The following is a 6,387-nucleotide window of genomic DNA, read 5'->3' as shown; positions in this document are numbered from 1 at the left end:
TTCTTAGAGAGGAATTATTATTTGATTTTTCCTTGGGCTTTTAACACAGGAAACTCTTGAGGCAAAACCAAATTTGAGGAATGCTGATCTCACCCAGATTGTGCTCTCTGAGCTGGGAACAACCATACCAATGCTCGTGGCTGAGGAAGTGGGTGTTTTTTCCTCTTTCTTTGCAGATGGGATTTGATTCCTGTCTGACAGCAGCAGTTCCTACAGGAGTGGATAATGGGGTTGTGATGTGTCTAACTCCAACCTTTGTCAGCCTCGAGGGACGCACCCTGAGGCAGCTTTTAGCCCGTGGATGCTCTGATAGAGCTCAGGGAGCTGGGATGGAGTAGCCAAAGGGGAGAGCTGCAGACTGCTGTGGGACTAAGCAGTCAGTGGCATCAGCTCAGCAAAGCACAGCCCGAGCAGAGATGAGCTCCTGCCATCTCCATTCTCGTGTTTTAGCCTGCCCCTGAAGGCAGAGAGCCACGGCCCTGCCTGTGAGCAGCTTGTGCTGGGGGCAGCTTGGGGGATGCGGCGCTCTGAGAGCTCCCTGCCGTGAGAAGTGGAGGATTTTCAGTGTGGAAACAAGAAGTGAGTGCTGGGTGAGTGAGCACGGGTGTGTGCCTGTGCAGGGAGGGGCACGGCCACATGGCTGTACCTGTGAGGGCAGTGAGGAAAGAGCCACTCTCAAAAGCTGGAATGGCTCGAGATCCCATCCCTACCTCACCCTGCCCCTGTTGATTCCTCACAAAGAGCCCAGATGGGGTTGTCAGTGGGTTGGGCCCTTCCTTGGGAAGTCCCACAGCCTTGTGGTGATGACTTGTGACACTGGGAGAGCCCTGCCTGCCAGCTCAGAGAGGGGACAAAGTAGGGGCACGCACTGGGGGCCTTGGTGGCACACCTCACAGCAGTTCTGGGAATTTTGCATGGAAAAAACCTGACTTTACATGTTTTTCTGGATGCTGTAGAGCATTGGCTGGGGCAGGGTGCTGCAGTGTGGGCCAGGAGGGAGCAGAGGAGGTGGCATTTGAAGGAGCAGTTCCAGATGTCTGCAGGCACCAAGCACAACTCTGGCCAAGTCCCACAGGTCGGCGTCCCTCTGGCTTTAATGCAAGTCAGATGCACAAAATCTTCTTTCCAGCCTTGGAAACAGGCTGCTGTTGTTGAAGGAATGACAACCTCCCCTGGAGCACCTTTTCTTGGCTTGCTTCAGGCTGGAGAGTCTGTCAGCACAGTGCTGGAATGCCGTGGAGCAGAGCAGCCCCTTTCCAAGGGTGAGCTTGGCTAGCTGTGCCAGGGACTGCACCCCCTGCCTGACCCCTGCTGCCCCCCTGCCCTTCAGCTGCCAGCACCCACCCAGCGGGGGGAAAAAGGGAACCCCCTCTAGGCACAAGCTTCTGCCAGCAGGGCGAGGCTGGTGTATTCCTCCACATTTGCTGGCCTTTGAGTTTATTTTTTCTTCTAACTCCTCCAGGAAGGAGGAGTCGAGCTACCTCTCAGCTACTTGAGAGGGAAGGGAAGCTCAGAGGGAGGAGGATCAGGGATGCCTCAGCTTCCCCAGTGGCACAGGCTGGTCCTGAGCCACGATGACTCCCCAGCCCTTCCTCTTTGCTGGGTGTGCTTGCCAGCACAGCTCATTAACAACAGCCTTCACCATCGGGCTTCACCCCGGCTCCAGCGGCTGTTTTGGTTACTAATGAGGAGAAGTGAATGGATAAAGTCCAGTGCCACCTTCAACACCACCTCCCTGCCAAAAAACTGCCTGGCAAAGCCCAGCCAGCCCTGTGAGCCAGAGCCAGCTGTAGCACGGAGCTTGCTGGCACATGCTGAGCTGGCTGCCACCTGGGGCAGAGGGCTGCTGCAGGGCTGCCTCATCCTGGCAGGCCTTTGGGAAGGAAACACAGGGTGCTGTGCTGAAAGCATGTCTGGGGCTGTGTCCTTGGCACGGCCACACGGATGGCAGGAGCAGTTCTGCAACTCTCTCTTTCCCCAAAGCTGGCAGACACAAGGATGGGAAGGGAGCCCCTCAAGTTTCCAACTCTGAAAAGATTTTTGCTTTGGAAATGATCTACAGCTGGGACCTTTTTGGCAGAGAAAACACCAGTGGAAGGGAGGGAGGTGCAGGCTGTGGGTTGTACCTGTGGCCAGAGAGCTTGTCTGCATCTGCACTGGCTGCCCTGGTTTGCTGCACTAAAGCAAACTTCTTCCCTGGGAATTGGTGCAGTGAGAAATGTGTCAGGAGCCCAGAGGATAAGGGGAGAAAGATTAGAGATGATCCTGAGAGCAGTTTGGCTTGGTGAACAATGGAGCAGTACCACCTTTCTTTCATAAATCACCATCAGAATCTGGATTTATGTTGAGACCTGGGGAATTAAGGCTTTGCTGCTTTGGAAAGTCAGTGGTCAGGCTGAGTTAAATCTCAGGGCATCCAGCATCTTCAAGATCTGCTGAATAGATTTTAAATCTTACCTTTTTTTTAAAGGAAGATTTTTAAATCTTACCTTTTTTGAAAAGAAGATGTAGTCTTTGAAGATGAAGATGTAGAAGATGTAGTCTGGGAGACTGCCAGAGATTAGGCTGAAGTCAGCCTTTACATTCACCACAAAAGTCTAGACTTTGATTTTGCAAAATGCCTAAACCCCACTGCACGTGTGCTTTTGGATGGAGCTACTGTGATAGAAGTTTCCAATGTCAGTTATAATTGTGCCCTGCTAAACCTCCTACAACGCCCCTAGCTAAGCATCTTTGCAAAAGCAAGGCAATGCTGGGGCAAAGCCAGCCTCACTGGGGGTTTTAAAACACAGCAGACATCAGTAATTCAGCACAGGACTTGGCATGTTTTGCCTGTTAGTGGACTAAGACAAGCAATCCTATTTAAATAGATAAAAGGAAAACGTATTGGACCCGGTCCCTGTTGAGGCAGGGTCAGGGCATGAACTCCTGTGAAAACTGGCTCTGCCAGGATTTATTTCCTCTGATCTGATCAGGCAGTGGAGACTGGGGTGGGGGAGACTCGTCAGGCAGATTTCTCTCCTTGTGCATGTTCTGAGTTGGCCTACGGCCCTTATTCCTGTCACGGTCAAGGGTTGCTCTGTGCCTCTGGGGCAGAGCGAACGGGCTCCTGCCTGCTCTTCCAGGGGAGAGTGCAGAACATCTTCCCCCTTCTCATTGCCACAGCTGTGGTGTTTGTAGTGTTTCTCTTACTCTTCTGCATGTTTCTACTCGAGTCTCCCAGACAAGGTGTTTCTGTGTAGATCACAAGTTGCTCTTTATTAGCTTTTAAATGGTCTTAGCTCTACATCACTGCAGAGCAAAGCCTGAACGCCTCTCCCACAGTATTTCAAAAACACCAGGTAAATAAGGTAGTGGCAGCACTGATTTTAAATCCCATTCTTCCTCAAGTGCCTGCTGAGTGTTTCTCTATAGGCTCAGGACTTCTCTGGTGCAGCAGTGAGAGTTTTCCAGCCCAGCTGGGTGTCATGCCAGCCTCTGCAGGGTGTCCCCAGGGCACAGCCTCCCCACCCTGCTCTCCATCACAGCTCACTGCCCTCCCAGCCCCGCGTCTCGCTGCCGACAGCCCCTGACTCAGCTGGACGTGTTGGGATCTGCCTGTGCCACCTCCCCTGGAAAGGGCTTCCTGTGCTCTCACCCTGCCCTGCTTCATCAGCGCTCCCTTCGGGGTGTGAGTCTCTCCCTGCCTTGGCTGTAGGCTGTAGTAGTGGACAGGGCAGTGCTGGGTAAATGGTTGGACTCGATGATCTTGGAGGTCTTTTCCAACCTGAACGATTCTGTGGTTCCTGGGTTTGGCATTTTACCACGGCCCTGGATGAAAGAGCGTCCCTGAAGAAGGGTGAGGGGAGGCAATGGAGCAGTGCTGTGAATGATCCATCCCTCTCCAGTACCAAACTGGTGTGGCTAAAGTTGTTACAGGCTTCATGCAGAGACCTGGGCTCACTTTCAGGTGGTTTTGGCCAAAGAATAGGAGAGGCAAAGTGCAGCTGGGCATCTTCCCTCAACCCACTGACCCGAGGACTGCTCTGTCTTCCTTGCTTGCGTGGGTCTCCTCCAAAGAAACACATCAGAAGTCAAGGAAGGGGAAGAGGCTGGATGCTCCCTCCCCAAAACACAGGGACAACGGGATCTGTTCAACAGCTGAGCCCAGAGACAGCCAGGGAGGTAACACAGCTTTGCACCCCATGAGCACTTTTGCACCTGAAGGCTTTGCCTGGGATTTTTGGAGACACCCATGAGCTGGTCTGCACCTCATGCCACCCAGCTGGGGTTAAAGGAGCGTGGGGGAGAGGAGACATCCCCTCCTCCAGAGCTCTCTGCTAAGGGAGGCCAGGCAGAGCAGCTCCCACCCGCCTTGTTTTTCTTGCAAGCCTGATGTTGAGTGGAGCCAAGGTGGTGCAAGAGAGGAGAGGAGGCAGGAATGAAAGGGCTGAGGTTTGCCTTGGGGCCTCTTTGCAATCACCCAGCAATCCTCTCCCCTCTCCACCACCTCCGAGCAGCAGCAGCAGCGCGTTTGAACCGCAGGCTTGTCGAGTCCTCTCGAGGCCTGTACAAACAGAGCAGCAGGTAAATAAAGCCGCCCGGTGCTGGGAACAAACTGCTGCAAAGACAGGTAGTGCAGCAGGGGCTGTGTCTCCCCCGGGGGCGGAGGCTGGGATGGAGGAGTCAGGAATGGGGATGGTGTGAGGCACCTTCCCTGCTGCTGCGGCTCCTGCCCAGGGAGACGGCACCAGCGGGTGCTGGCAGGAACCCAGACTGTGCCACCAGAGCTGTGCAGGCAGAAAAACCCACATCTAGAGATGAAAAGGTGAAGGTTATGATCATGAACATCATTTCAGTCTATCATTTTTTTCTTCTGTTTCTCCCTGAGGCCACGGTCAGGAGCCCAGAGGAAGCGGATGAGCAGCGTCTGCAGAAACCCTGCAGGGAACCTCTGCCTGACCTTGGAGGTGAGCAGGAAGAGTTGATGCTCATCTTTCAGCCCTCTCACCTGCAAGGGAGCAGCTGGGGGACCTGGAGCAGGCTCAGCTCCATGGAGCCCTTCGTGTCACACACCACCTCAAACCCACCTCCCAAGCCTACACGGTTTGTATGTTTGTTTTTTTTTTAAGAACACACCTGAGACTGGAAAGAGACAAAGAAATGCCTGTAAGCTTTAGGTCAACAGCCAGAGACTTCATTTAAGTCAGAGGGCTGCACATACAACTAGAAAAGTCACCCGTAGGAGACCTTTGCAAAACAGTAATTTTTAATTGCTGCATTAGTGCCAATTCAGCACCCCCACTCACCCCTCCTGCCCCCAAGGAAGGCTGGTTCACAGGGAAAAATGCCCACTCCAATACTGGCAGCATGTCACTGCAATCCTTTGTTGTTTTTTTTGTCTAGTGCCAGCTGTGTTGCCTTCTCTGTCATGCATAGCTGGTGCCTGTTATTGTGAAAGACAGCATGGAAATAAAGACTCATGAGTGTGGCCTCATGTTTAATTAGAAGCTAATGTACTATTATTATTAGGCACTGAAGGAATGTACTGGCAAAGCAGTGTTTGAGCTGTTTTAAAAGCATTTTATAAGTGTACTTTCCCTTTGCCTTGCTGGTGTTAACCACCTTTATTAGGAGGTGCAAGACTGCTGTTACCTGCTCTTACAGCTCTTTTGCACTTCAGGCAAGCACTGGAATTGAAGTATCTTTAATCTCACTCTTCAGGAGACTGTGAAATGGAAGGGAATGGTGTGTGTTAGGCTAAGCCAAGCGTTTAAGCTTGAGAGACCAAGTGGTCTGTGGTTGAATTTGCTATATTGAGACAGTGATTAAGCACAGCTTAATGAGACATGGCCACCCACCTTACTGGTCTCCAAAGAAGTGGAAGGAAGCAGGAAAATGACAGTTGTTTGTTGGGTGAGAGGTTTCCCTGTCAGCACCTTTAGGAGCTTGTTGGGACCACCTCGCTCTGCTAAGAGTGGCATTGCTTTGTAACCTCCATGTAGTGGCAGGAGCGTGGCTTCACCATCTACTTTTTAATACCATGTCATTCTCCACTAACAGCTACAGCATAAGAAGAAACCAGCCCAGTTGTATATCAATGTGTTACATGCATAAAGATTAGGTTATGTGAGGCTTTATTCTACAACTTTGTTCTGTAAATAACACACACCTCCCATTCCTGCAAGCTCCTGACTTTCTGTAAAGCTGTAGGGAATGTAAAACTGAGGGCAGCCTTGCCTGTCAACAGTTTGGGCTTCAACATCATTCAGGACAAGGCTGGATGGAGCTCTGAGCAGCCTGATCTAGTGGAAGGTGTCCCTGCTCAGATTAGGGGGTCTTTAAGGCCCCTTCTAACCCATTCTATGATCACTAAACACATGACAGTTGTGTTCTACTGTGGTTGGT

The sequence above is a fragment of the Motacilla alba genome, chromosome 1 (genome assembly GCF_015832195.1).
Source record: "Motacilla alba alba isolate MOTALB_02 chromosome 1, Motacilla_alba_V1.0_pri, whole genome shotgun sequence".
In the NCBI taxonomy this organism is placed as follows: Eukaryota; Metazoa; Chordata; class Aves; order Passeriformes; family Motacillidae; genus Motacilla; species Motacilla alba.
Note: the sequence above shows the minus strand (reverse complement) of the source record.